Source organism: Pseudopipra pipra, chromosome 1 (assembly GCF_036250125.1).
Source record: "Pseudopipra pipra isolate bDixPip1 chromosome 1, bDixPip1.hap1, whole genome shotgun sequence".
In the NCBI taxonomy this organism is placed as follows: domain Eukaryota; kingdom Metazoa; phylum Chordata; class Aves; order Passeriformes; family Pipridae; genus Pseudopipra; species Pseudopipra pipra.
In genome coordinates, this window is record NC_087549.1 from 31258853 (window position 1) to 31270886 (window position 12034).

Here is a 12034-nt window from a genome sequence, read left to right on the forward strand (position 1 = left end):
ACAAGCAAAGCAGAACAAGGAATTCATTCACCACTTCCCATGAGCAGGCAGGTGTTCAGCCACCTCCAGGAAAGCAGGGCTTCATCATGCATAGCAGAGACTTGGGAAGACAGACAGTATCACTATGAACATCCCCCGCTTCCTCCTTCTTCCTCTTGTTTTATATGCTGAGCATGGCACCATATGGTGTGGAATATCCCTTTGGTCAGTTGTAGTCAAAAACAAAATGAAAACATCCCTTAATTAGCAACAGTTTCCAGCACAAATTTAAAATGGAACCCCATACTAACTACTGTGAAGAAAATTAACTCTACTCCAACTCTATTGAGCCAAAACCAGCTCAGTAACACAGAGATGTTTTAGCTAATGCTGAGCTTGCACAGCATCAAGGCCTTTTTTGCAGCTCATTCTACCCCACCAGCAAGTAGGCTGTGAGTGCACAACAACTTGGGAGCGGACATAGCAGGAAAAACTGATCTCAACTGACCAAAGGGATATTTCAAACCATGCGACGCTGTGCTCAACAGTAAGAGCCAGGGGAAGAAGGAGGAAGGGAGAGACATCCGGGAAAGAGCATTTTTCTTCCAAAGGAACCATTACACATGATGAAGTCCTGCTTTCCTTGAAATGGCTAAACATCTGGGAAGTAGATAATTAATCCTTTATTTTGCTTTGCTTGTGTGTGAAGCCTGTCTTTATCTCAACCCATGACTATTCTCACTTTTAGCCTTCCAATCCTCTCCCATATTCCACTGGGAAGGGAGTGAATGACCAACTGCATGGTGCTGAGCTGTCTACCAAGGTTAAATCACAACAATTACACAGTTTTATTTAAATAGAAGTTTTAATGACATCTACTGGGGGGTATTTTTTATTATTATTATTTTTGAAGGAAAATGATGAAATTTTTCTATTCCTATATGTTTATAATAATCAAGAGGTAGCAAATTTCAGTTATCAGCTGGGATGCCAATTAAAAATTAGTCTGCTACGTTGTATTAATAATCTGCATATTATAACATGGAATGTAAAGAAACCTACTGTAAAGCTCATCACAAGGCACATGCAGACACACCATAAAAAAAACCACTAACAAGATTTCTGAAATAATGAAAAAGATATGTAAAATACTTTTCAAATGATATAAACATTCTGTCTACAGCAGTGCTCTGCAGTTGAATGTAAGCAAAATTCTATATAGAAATACCATGTAATCAAGTCTATGGATAAACAAGTTGTTTAATCAGCAATTATTTTCCTTTAGCTGAAGACAGCAAACCAGTTATGATACATACAATTTTTTTGCTCCACACAAATTGTGTTCTGCAAGACATCTTTTTCCTCTCAAACACCAATATATAACTACATTTTCCAAAGCACCATCATTATCACATGCCAAACCTGATAGTGTATTTCACCTATTAGAGTGAGATATTTGTAGTGAATCTCAATAAATTTTGTCCTAATTTTCCACCATGCTTTATTTTAATTTAACCATTATATATAAAAGTAACTGTTTTGTTCTGTTTGTTTTCTCATTTATCTATGATACTGTTTCCCCTTAAGATTCTGAGGAACCTAAGAATCGGTCAGGTGAAGCCCCCAGTGACTGCTAAAAGGGAAACATCACACCCATTTTTAAAAAGGGTAAAAATGAAACCCTGGGATCTACTGACCAGTCAGCCTCTGTGACCAGTGAGATCATGAAAAAAATCCTCCTGAGCTGTGTCAAGGCATGTGAACGACATGTGGCTTCATGAGTTGAAAATTCTACTTGAATAATCTGGTGGCCTTCTACAATGGCTTAATCTCCAAATGGGGATCAGTAAAACGTGGTGTTCCTCAGAAGTCCATCCATATTTGGCCTGTTAGTGTTCAATATCTCTATTAAAGGCAAAGGTTGGGATTGAGCAACCACAACAAGTATCGGGATGACGCCAAGCTGAGTAGTATGTTGATACGCTGGAGGGAAGTGATGCCATCCCAAGAGACCCTGACAGGCTTGAGAATTGGGCCTGTGTGAACCTTAAGAAGTTCAACAAGGCTAAGTGCAAGGTCTGTGCATAGGTAAAGGCTATGTAAATCTAATGTATGTATTGGGTGACAAATGGATTGAAAAGAGTCCTACAGACAAGGAACTGGGGATATTAGTAGATATTTTTTAAACCAAGAGTAAATTTAGATTAGATATAAGGAAGAAATTTTACACATTGAGGGTGGTGAGACACCAGAACATGTTTCCCAGAGAAGCTGTGGATGCCCCTTACTTGGAGGTGGCAAAGATCAGGTGAGATGAGGCCTTAAGCCACCTGATCTAGCAAAAGATGCCCCTGGCCATGTCAGGGACCAGGGTGGGGTGGGAGCTAGATGATCTTGAAAGGTCCTTTACAACCAAAATCTTTCTATGATTCTATGAATTTCCATTAAATCTCACATGACATTTGTCATGGTTTGAGAACCCTAAAATCCAATACCCTAGTCCAAGCCCCCCTCCCAAACTCAGCTCAGTGTGAGATGGGTTTTCCAGACACCACACAAGACTCAAAATGGGGGGAAGGGAATATATTACAATGACTGTACAAAATAAATAGTATAATACATCATATACAATCTTAACTATCTCTCAAGTAAGAGTCCATCATCCTCCTCTCTCTAGGAGGTCTCAGAGGGGTTTGAGGACTTTGTTTCAGTTCTTACCCAAACTCTTTCTCTCTCTCTGTAGAGCTTAGTTCTGCTCTCTCTGCTGCTGGCTCTCTTTCTCTTCAGACAACTCTGTCTCTCTTCCTTGGCTGCAATGCCTGTTTGCTGCTCCTTATCTTCTGCTGGCTCTCTGCCACTGTTTCTCCAGTCAGTGCAGGTCTGCCGCTGCTTTCAGTATTTCTTGCTGCTGCTCACATCCCCCAACTCTTAGCTACAGATACTTAGTCCAGCTTAACACTGTTCCAAGTCCCTGCAGCCCCCCAGCCGGGGGCTGGGGGGGGCCAGAGCCCCCTAGCCAGGGCTCCTGCCCCTCAGCTCGTGGCTTTCACAACATGGCCACTTCTCCAAAAACCACACCTACTACAACTACAACAACAACTCTTCCGGTCTGGATGATATGTTTATATTTTGCAGAAGTGCTCATTGGTTCAGTCTCAAGGGTCACCACCCCCTGGGGGGTTTACCATTTCATAACTTCAGGGGGAAAACTGTTTTTCCCCCCCCCACAACACTCCACCCCCTTGCTCTGTGAAATATAAACATATCACAAGCAGACCAGAAAAGAAGGTAGCAGTTGTTGTTGTTGTTGAAGTGGCTATGTTGTGAAAGCCAGGAGCTGAAGGGCAGGAGCCCCAGCTGTGGGGCTACAAGAACTTGCAACAGTGTTAAACTAGGGCAGGTTCTGTAGCTGAGAGCTGAAGGAGTTTCTCCACTGTAAGCAGCAGCAAGAGATACTGAAAAGCCGCGGCAGAGCAGCAGTGGACGGAGAAAGAGGCAGAGAGCCAGAAGAGATAAGAACAAGCAGCAATGACAGGCATGCAGCAACACAGAGAGAACTCCTGCAAGGAGAGAGAGAAGGAGAAAGAGAGCCGGCACAGAGCAGGATTAAGCTCTACAGAGAGAGAGAGAGAGAGAGAGTTTGGTTAAGAACTGAAACAAACTCCCCAAACCCCTCTGAGACCTCCTAAGAGGATGATGGACTCTTGAGAAGAGTCTTGGAGTGCTACGGCACTGCAGAGAGGAGCTGAGAAGCTCAAGGCATCCTGGAAAGCTGGACCGGGACGGCCAGACAGAATGTGGAGGGGGTGACCTTGGCCCCCCTTGCTGCTGCTGCCAAACTAAGCTAGCAGCCTGAGATCAGAGCACAGAAGCTCTGATAGAACTCTTGAGGCAAAGGCCTTCAACTGAGAGCTGCCCGAGATGTTCTGACTCAGGGGTGAATCCCCTGAGGAAGGGACCTTCATGGGGGTCTTACACCCCATGATATGACGTGGTGAAGCGAGTTTTGTCCCTGCTACGCAGCCCACGGAGGAGAAGACCCTCGTTTGGAACCGAAGGGCCGAGAGGGGCTTGGAGGCCCCCCTCGTGTGTACTGGCAGAGATCCAGCCACAACTGCTGCATGAAAGAAGAGAGCCTGCTGCCCTAGATACACTGCTGCTCTGAAAGTGGAAAGGATCTCTTCCTTCTTCCCTCCTGGACTTTTATTTGGAGAGAGAAGGGATTTGATCCATTGTAAATACTGTTTTATCATAGGAGATAGTCGAGATTGTGTGTGTAATGTATTGTAATATTTTATCTGTACAGTCATTGTAATATATAATCTCTTCCCCCATTTTGAGTCTTGTGTGGTGTCTGGAAAACCCATGTCACACTGGGCTGAGATGTAGGAGGGCGGGGCTTGACTTGGGAATTGGATTTTGGGGCTCTCAAACCATGACAACATTGTATGGTATATTTTTGGCAGGGTTTTCTTCAGTGTTTTGTTTTCAACACTGCACCAAAAACCAACAGAATCATCTCACAACTGCCACGTTTTTCCGTATTCTCTTAAATTATTACTTTTTATTTATACACAGTTTTTTCTTGCTAACATCCTTGATAAAGTAATTGTAGTCAGTTGCTTTTAGTAAAGACTCCTTCAAAGTAGTCAAGAAACTAATAAATCTTGAATCCATGCAGACACGTGCATTCCCACACGTGTCTTTCACACAGAAAGTAAGCATGAAACAAACTTGTGCTTTCTGGACAATCTGAGGTAAGGATAACATGGACAGGAAATATTTTATGGACCAGATGCTATGAAATAAAGTTTAATAGATCACAACAGGCAAAATCGGATTGTCAAGGTCCTATATCAACTTGGACTTCCTCTCACCTGACAGTGATTCAGCCAATACTCAGGAAAAAGGGCTTCATAGCAACACACCAGCTGTGCATGGCTGGTCCAAACAACGAAGCCCAGTCTATGAACTGCAGCTGTCCAGTGGCAAGTACAAATAGGATCCTCATTTCCTACCTCGAAAGGCTTCCTACTGAATTAAAGATGAAGAAAATACACTGAACTCTGACTGTAAGTTTGCCTGTTAGGTAGCTTCCCTTAAAGACTATTGTACTCTGCTCAAACTTACAAATGACAGCTTTAAAATACACAAAAGTGTTTAACTGTGGCACACATGACTTAGTTTAAAGGATCAATACAATAGAGAATTGCTAATATGTATTCTTCCTGAGTGCAGTCATTGTATGCCAAACTGCTTAATTTATTTATGAACATCAACTGCTTTTGTAGATGCTTTCATTTCCATCTGCATTGCATTTTTTTTCTACCTCATGAAAATTCACTAAAATAGAATTCTGCAAGACCAATAATTGGCACATAATATAAAAACTGATTTGCTGGGCAAAAATTAACAAGAGTATGGAATTTCATAGAAAATTCATAGCCATTCCTTTTTATTTTTTTCCCACCAAGCTGTAGCCCCCCCCCCCAGTTTTCAGGTACTGTCCTGTGACACATGCAGATTTGTTAGCAAATTATCCTGGGTTTACACTGCAATATATTTGAAAGTGCTACAAGCAGTAATCTGCAGTATTTTGCAGTACCATTGAAATGCATCTATTTCAATTTTCAGTACTACCTCTCGCATGAATTTTGGATTCAATCCTAGCAAATGCAAAATTTTCTTGCTGTCTGTATTGTGAATATAAGATAAAGATCATAGGCAGTGTAGCAGTACCACAGCCCATGATCTAAAATCTCTATTTCCATTAAGGCTACAGCTGTGTAGAAGGCACAACATATTTTTTGACTCTGCATGATGATAACTGAATAGAGAAATTTTACAGTAATACTGGTTGTAGAGAGTCTATATAAAGGCTCTCTCTCTCTCTCTCTCTCTCTCTCTCTCTCTCTCTATTTATAGTCTAAATACTCTGGTATTTCAGAGTCTTCATTACATGCGACGAGAAATGGGGTGAGGCTGTAGCATCTTTTCCTCAGATTAATTGTTAAAAGAAAAGTCTGTCAGTGCTTCCAACAGCTGCTTTGCAAAGGAAGCATGCACGTGCTGAAAAGGTAAGTTTTGGAAAAGAGAGTTCCAGTCCCTTCAGAGTAAAATATTTAAAATACAAATGTGGCAAAGTTGTGTGCCTTACTTTTATCATAGCATTGAATTTTAGCAGACATCAAATAAATATAATGAAAAGTCACTGTGCTCAGTTTTTTCATAGTTGGATTTAATTTCTAACAAAATTCAGACCCTTAAACAAGTAAAAAGATACTTTCCTATTACAAATGACACTAAAAAATCCTCAGAAGCAAAGCACAGGTGATACATTTCAGTACCACTAGATGAAGAAATAAAATAGATACACATAAATTTTTTTTGCTGAAATCAATTCTGTTTGCTTTGGTTTGGTTTGGTTTTTTTTAAGCTACATCTCAGTTTCTATTCGCTTATAAGCTAAGAGAAAACAGATATCAAGCTAAAAAGCACACAATTACGTTTTTTTCTGTAAGGTTAAGAGACAGAGATCTTTTTGTGCAGTGCCATTCCCAGAAAATTTTGCCAGCCTGGGATGTGTCCTCTCTCTCTCTTTTCTGCCTACTCATTAATAACCCATTCCTGGCTTGTGGTGACACACATATCTGCGGTGGTGTGCATACACTCCAGTACTGCCTGAGATATCAAAAGTTTGCTTAATTTGAGACGTGGTTATTTTAAAAGAATGTGGACTGTGGTAACACATGCATATGAAATTGCCTGCATTGCAGGAATGTTTCCAGTTACGTGACAGAGGGTGTGCATCTCTCAAAGAAAGGGAGAAATACATAAAGGAGAGGTAGTTCCAAGAGAAAAACATAAAAAAAAAAAAAAAAAAGAAAAAGTTAAATAAATGTAAAAAGCAAATACTTTCAATGACAAAAAAATAAACATAACTTACAGTTGACCCTGGCCAGCTTTAATTTATGGGGTGAAAATGGGACACGCTCAAGCTATCTTATACAACCATAACACTGAAAACCATACACTCATTTAGGGACTCAATAAGCTCACTATTTACTAGACAGGTATTTTCATAACTATACTATGTGCATATCTTATTTCAGTTTAACATTACTATAACTACAATCAACCGTATCAGTTCTGAAAATATACAGACACCAAATCATGGTATGCAGTGTCCAGGACAGAAATAAAAGCTTGTGAAATCACCTTGAAAATACTTCTTCAAAGTAAACTTGATACAGTGGGTAGTATTAGAGACATTGTTTTTTCAAAAGGTAAACACCACAGTCTTAGTACCTAACACTTCATCAATATTATTATATAATGCTGTTATACATGTAAAATGACAGAAGAATAGTTAAACTAAAACCCAATGAAGATGGAAAATTGCACAAAATGAAGTAATATGGAAAGAGTATTGCTTATTTGTTCATTTTATAAGAAGTATGAAATTATATAAAGCAGCTCCACTACTTAGAAAAGTCTCATAAAAGAGATTTTAAAATTGTGTTATGGACCTGGTGAATTCTAGATTTGACCTGTTTCCTGATGAAATGTTGCATCTTTCAAAATAAAAGGAGAGATCTGTTTTCTCCTCATACCATTCTGAAGTTTCTTTTATTAATGTAATTCAAAAGACAGAATTTTATCCAGTAAAAAGATGACAGGATCAAATTTCTAAAAGAGAAATCCTGCTTCTAAATATGCTTAGAAAAAAACTCATCTGCAACATTATTACTTAAAATATTGTAGCCACATGGGACAAAATAATTATTTTGTAAGTTCCGTGGGGTGCTAAAAAAACCCAGATGGCATCAGGTTTTACATCCTTGAAATTCATTTTGTATTATGCATTTTACCACAATATGTTTTAGTAATACCAAATAAATATAAAAACTAGTCACTGACATTCCTCAAAGAAAATTAAACTGGGTCCCCACAGACCTGTTCAGGAAAAGCTTGAAAAAACAACTTCCTTAAAAAACCCAAACAAACAAGGAAGTCATCCTTTAGTACACTAAAGGTCAGCTTAATGTGTTGAACTCAAGGGAACAGCTTGAAAGGAATTAAGCAAATTTGGAATTCTTTGATCTCAGTGGGGGCTGCAAATTCTTGGTGGATAAGACCTCTAATGAAGAATGTTCCAGACAATATGCTGTATTCTGACCATTAACAAGTACACAAATTTGAAGTCTCACAGATAGAAGTATTCCATTATAAAGTAACAAAGCATATTCTCCGCATGGTGTTTCTCATGTATTAAATGTGACAGCGTAATGATTTGTGCAGTGTTATTTCTGTAAAATTATGAGCTGCACATTCTCACTGAACCAGTCCATGTCCTCTTCTTCAAACTTTCAAAATGTGTGCCAACAACTGTTTTGTTGAGAAACTCTCAAGGCTTCTTTTTTTTTTTTTTCCCTACAACACCAGATACTTATTATTAGAGCAAACTCTTAAAACATGACTAAAAGTTACTGAGGGCAAATACTTTCCTGATTTAGTATCTCTGTGTGACTTTCAGAGTTTGCGCGATAAGAAATCTTGTATAGTTTTTGGGCTTGGGACAACTTCAAAGCAGTCTAAAAATATATGACATTTGATTGAGACTTATTTTGCCAAGTTGTACCATATTAACTTGAATTCTGTCTAGATCACCTTAATTCTACAAATCAATGCTCACAGATGCAAAGAATGGGAACTGGACACAAGGCCTGTATTTTTGTCCAAAGTAATCATTTAAATTCAGTACAACATCCTACCTATAGAAAATTATTTCTCAATATCATAAGTAATAATTATTTCTTGGCTAAAAAAAATCTCTTCATGTTAAATTTAATTTGTAGCCAGTGGTACATTTATTAATTAAGAAAACATTGGAAAGAGGAATGCCATCCAAGCTCTGTCTCTTAAGAATGAAAACGGAGTTTATGAAAGGTGAAGTATACAACACTATAAACATAAGGCACTGAAAAACATCAAGGTAAAAGTTATATTTTAAATACATATATGTCAAATTAATTATGATTATATAAACAACAAAATAATCCACACACAGTGCACTGATTTTTAAAATGCTACCTGCAAACTTGCTTGCTGAAACAAACTGTATGACTATCTTTCACATCATGACAAGGCAAACTTCCTAACTTCTTTGATTTCAGTTTAACTCCACTCTAATTCTGTTTGAAGCTAAATGTTGATTCATGTTTTTTTCAAAGCTGACTCTTTTTAAAGATGTCTACCCTTGAAGAGCCTGCTGACATATCTGGCGGAGTCACATGAATGCAGATGGAATTCTCATTGAGCAGGCATGTTTAAATGGAAGGATCAACATTTTTAAATGTTTGCAAGATCACTAGCAAGATGCTGTCTGCACTTAATATAAATATGTCCTCATCAAAGGAGTGGAAATTTAACAAGAGTAAACTAACCTCTTGAGCTCATAAGGTCTGAATTTAGCAGCATTGTCAGCTTAAGGTTTTCCTCACAGTGTGAACAGCTTTATTTAACCAACTATTTTTAATCATCATCTTAGCTCATTAGAATCAATAGAGTTAGATTTTTTTTTTGATCTGTTCATTACATTGTGAAAACAGCTACTATGTTCTCAACAATAGTTTTAATGCACTTATGCCTAAAGAACTGACAACAAATTGCTTTGAGCTACATTAGCAACAAACACGTTTTAAAAAATGGTGACAAATATTTCTACAATTTCTCTTGTACAACAAACACTTTGGCTCCTCTTTACATAAAAAACCCTAACCAAATATGATAGACTATCTTTCATAACATGAATTTGAAATATAGTCTGAGTCTTATTTTGAAAACCAGAATCTAACATGCCCAACACAGAAGGTTGCACCATTGCAAGAGAGACATATGTTCAGAAATCTTGATCAAAGATATCTATAGTTACATTATCTCTAGACCCACAACACACAAAGATAATGATCAAATCCTCCTTAGCTTATTTACTGTATTAAGTAGTTTTGGGACAACAGAAATAGAAATTCAACATCAGTTATCAACACAGGTTAATTCCCAGTTTGTCACCAAAAAACATGTACCAGTTTATTCATATAATTTTGGTTTAGTTCAGCTGAAGAGGGAACTATCTAATGCACTTCCTTCTCAGGAAGAAGGGTGGATTTTATACATAGTTAATTTTTTAACTGGAAGACCTAGAGCTGAATGGGAAACAATCTCTTGTAAATCTCAGTGTAAAGAGAGAGTTACAGTGTTTAAATATACTAAATATATATCTAATATACTAAATATATATCTAATGAACATAAATCCTGCTCTTGCTTTCACAACAGGGATTGTCTGAGCCATCACAATCTGAGACACCTAAGAGGTCTGCATTGAATGACGTATCCAAGCTTATGTTATGGTCAACAGAGATCTAGTCAACACTTAGTTGTAGTGGTTAATTTGGTTACCAAATGTGCCCTAAAGTTACACAACAAGACTTCAGATAGAGCTCCATAATAGTGTAAGATTTGCATATATCCTTTGCCACATTAGTCAGCCCTGTCTATCAGAAATACTGTCATACATGTAAACTGGAACCATATGGGAAACCTAATTAAGTTCAATTGAGTTCAAATAGCAATTCAGCATCTCAGATGTGCTTTACTGAGGCCTAAATAGTTCAAATAATAAAGAATATCACAGAATTACAAAATTGTCGAGGTTGGAAGGTGCCTTGTGAGATCAGTTAATCCAACCCTTCTGCTCAAGCAGGGTGATCTAGAGCAGGTTGCCCAGAATCATATCCAGGTTGGTTTTGAATATCTCCACGAATGTAAATTTCACAGTCTATCATGGCAACATGCTCTAGTGTTTGACCACCCACAGAATAGAAAGCTTTTTATGACATTTAAGTGAAATTTTCTGTATTCTCAGTTGTGGCCATTGCCTCTAGTCCTGTTTACTAATAAGGGTCTGACTCTCTCTTCTTCATTCTCTTCTATCAGATATCTGTATATATCAATAAGATCCTCCTGAGACATCTCTTCCCCAGGCCGAATAATCCCAGTTCTCTCAGCTTTTTCTCATGTGAAAAAAGCTTCAGTCTCTTGAAGAGCCCAGAACTGAACACAGCACTCAGGACATATCTCACCACTGCTGAGTAGAGGAGAAGGTTCAACTTCTTTGACCTGCGGGCAATGTTCTTCAAAATGCAGCCTAGTACACTGTTAGCCTTCTGTGCTGCAAGGGTACACTGCTGTCTTTTGGTCAGCTTGCTGTTAACCAGGATGTCAAGATCTTTCTCTGAAGAGCTACTTTCCAGCTGGTCTTCTGTGGGTGCCTGGACTATGATACTTCAGGTGCAGGACTTTGCATTTCCCCTTGTTGAACATCATGAGATTCCCATCAGCTCAATTCTTCATCCTGTCAAGATGCCTCAAAGAGTCTTTCTACTGTGCCTTTTGCAATCCGTTATGTCTGTCTCGTATTGGCCTCATAAGTCACCAACGTGCCTGTAACAAATGTGGTTACAGCCTTCCCAAATCTTCATTCGCGAAGCCCAGCCATGATGATGATGACCAATTATCGTCATGTCCTTTGTGTGTTTGGAGATGGTTTCAAGGATTAGTTGTTCTATCATGTTCTCAGGGACTGAGCAGAGGTTGACTGGCCTGTGGTTCCTCAAATCTTCCTTTTCACCTTCTTGAAGAATATTTCACACTAAAACACTTGAATTTACATGTCTTAATCTGTGTTTGAATTCCACTACAGATATAAAAAATTGCAGGAAAATCTAGCAAAATACACAGGGAATCAATCTGGCTATAGAGCCTCAAAACAGTATAATCTCTGTATTTCATTAAATAGGTTTTTATTATGAGGCACGGTTTATATTTAGTTGATATTTGTCTGGCATGAAAGCTATGAGGCAGAAATTGCTACCATACCCTATTGCGATATAAGATCATATAACCTGTTCCCAAATCCATGTGAAATACTGTTTGGGAAGCAGAGAAACTCTAATCACACTAACAGACCATGAAGTCCCTAGGAACTTTTCAAT